This window comes from Microcebus murinus, chromosome X (assembly GCF_040939455.1).
Source record: "Microcebus murinus isolate Inina chromosome X, M.murinus_Inina_mat1.0, whole genome shotgun sequence".
NCBI classification, from domain to species: Eukaryota; Metazoa; Chordata; class Mammalia; order Primates; family Cheirogaleidae; genus Microcebus; species Microcebus murinus.
Window position 1 is genome coordinate 39,415,012 of NC_134136.1, and position 2,631 is coordinate 39,417,642.

At 45.3% G+C, this 2,631-nt stretch overlaps 1 pseudogene; it reads right to left on the reverse strand.

Annotated features, from left to right (window-relative positions):
- Positions 1-1,204: 1,204 nt before the first annotated feature.
- LOC105863822 (induced myeloid leukemia cell differentiation protein Mcl-1 pseudogene) lies at positions 1,205-2,272 on the reverse strand (annotated as a pseudogene).
- Between the last annotated feature and the right edge of the window lie 359 nt (positions 2,273-2,631).

A 2,631-nucleotide genomic window follows, 5' to 3' on the forward strand; every position in this document is an offset into this window, starting at 1 on the left:
TTAGGCTCCAAGCCATCATTTTACAATTTATTAAGCAAACAAGGAATGAAGTTATCTCTCATCCATCAATCTAATGTGATCTTTTTATACACACACTAGTGAGTCCCATTTGGTACAGTCAAAAATCTTTTAGTAAAACCTTTAGAGATGAGCTCATGAACTCAGTTTAAATTTCACTAGTTAAATTAGGTCAAATAAAAGGAACTCAAATAAGTAGTTGCTCAGTCAGAACTCATTATTTGTAAGTCATCAGTCCCCCTAACCTTAAAACTTTTCTTTGACTCAATTATTGAAAACCTACATATAGCAAAGTGAAAAGATTAATTTCCATTCTTCAACCTCTCAGTCCCAGGTTTTCAAAGAAAAACCTAGACTCCTTCTAAAATCAGATAGGAAAATTAAAGCCTGGATAGTTGTGAATCAAATTTGTTCCACTACAACCATGTTGCAAACAATTACAGCAATTGGTTCAGTATACACTCTAGAACTGACCAGGACAAAGTTTAGCATAGAACCTGTAAGAAATAGGTTCCTAACTAAAGAAGTTTCGAAGTTCAAAAGGGTATGAAAAAAACTAATTTGAGACTTGCCCCTGCTTTATTTTCCCAAGAAATAGACTTTCTGTAAAAATATATAGTATTTTTACAGACAAATACATTTACAAGTTGTTTTTGTCCTAAAAACTGAGGATATTCCATATCTGTAACAAATTATTAAGCCTTAAGTCAAGTATTCTTGACCAGTACTAGGCTAATTAAACTAAGAATCATTCAAACCAAGCCAACATAAGATAGGTATAAAAGTCCTGAACATTCACCCAAGTCCATGAATTAATTTGTGGGGATATTTAATGAATTCTATGACTAGCCTGGCTACTGGCCACTCTCCTGTTCTCAACAAGGATATAGGTTTTTCCACCCCATCTTCACTAAATCTAAAAGTCCTCCTCCGTGGCCTCCCAAAGTTTGCTTGTTGCTGAAACTGAACTTTTCTTCTTCCAGACAGTGACCCTTCAATCAAGGGGGACTACTTTTCCTATTTATTTATTCTTGTTAGCCATAATCCTCTTGCCACTTGCTTTTCTGGCTATGTTGCTAGCGTGGAACCCTTGGAGGTCACAGCCTGGGCAGCTTTAAGTTCGACTTCATTAATGCATTTGATTTGACAGATGTACGTGGTTCTGGTGGCTGTTGCTGGTTAGAAGTCAAAAACTGCACTTAAAGGCTCTTATTACATATGCCAAAGCAGCTCCTACTCCAGCAAAGAGTAAAAAAGCCAGCAGAACACTTCTGAGGCTGCCTTCTAGATCCTCTAAGTAGAAGAACTCCACGAACCCATCCCAGCCGCTTTGTTTCACTAGCCAGTCTCGTTTTGACCTTACAATAATGCCTGTGATACTTTCTGCTAATAGGTCGATGCAGCTTTCCAGGTTTATGCTCTTCAAGTGTTTGGCCACAAAGGCACCAAAAGAAATTAGAGTCACAATCCTGCACCAGTTTGTTACGCTGTCATTGAAAACGTGGACCATAATTGGAGACAACGATTTGACATCATCTTCGTTTTTTATGTCCAGTTTCCGAAGCATGCCTTGGAAGGCCATCTCGTGTTTGCGCTGAATACCGCCCCCGACCCGTCGTAAGGTCTCTAGTGCCTTCCTGCTGGTGGCCCCAGACTTGCCCATTGGCTTTGCATCCTTGGTGCCGGTTGCCTGCTCCCGAAAGTATCGAGAGATAATCTCCAGAGACTGCCAGTACAACTCGTCGTCCTCCTCCTGTGCTGGGGGTGGCATCGAGGGTAGTGAACCATCCGTGCTGGGGCCATTACTGGCCTCTCCGACCAACTCCAGCAAGGGCTGGCTGGCCGCTGGCATCCTGAGAGGCTCCGGCTCACACCCCTCCACCTCATCTTCGGGCGACACAATGGCGTCGGCGGCTGAGGCTTCCATCCCCTCAGGCTGCAACATGCGACGAGTGGGCGGGAAGAACAGCAGCCTCCCAGGGGTGGTGGTGACATCGGTGACCTCGGCACCAATGGGTGCCGGCCGCACAACCCTCCAGGCATCTGGCGTGAGGGAGACGCTGGGGCTTCCTCTGGGACTTCCATCAATCACTGCGCGGGCTTCCCCTCCCCCTACATCTTGGCGGGCCGTAGCCTCCTGTGTAGCCAAAAGCTGCCCTCCCGGGGGGACAGCGTCGCCACTGCCGGCCCCCAACCCAGCCTTCCCACCATTGAGGCTGGGTTTCATTACCGTGTTTCCTTTGAGGCCAAACATAGCAAGCCGTCCACACCTGAGTGAGAAAGGAACGCGTGAAGAGACGACTCCTTACTTGACGGAAGCGGAAGTAAGAGCGGAAATGCGTGGAGAGGAGCTCCCCATCACGTTTTAGGGCGGGGCCTACAGGCAACGCTGCGAATCTTACTAATAGCCAATTGTTGACTGGAAGTCTTCCAATAACTTACACAGTTGATTAACACATATTTTAAGTTATATGTATTACATACTGTATTCTTATAATAAAGTAAGCTAGAGAAAAGAAATGTTATTAAGAAAGTCGTGCCTGTAATCCTAGCGCTCTGGGAGGCCGAGGCGGCTGGATCATTTGAGCTCAGGAGTTCGAGACCGGCCTGAGT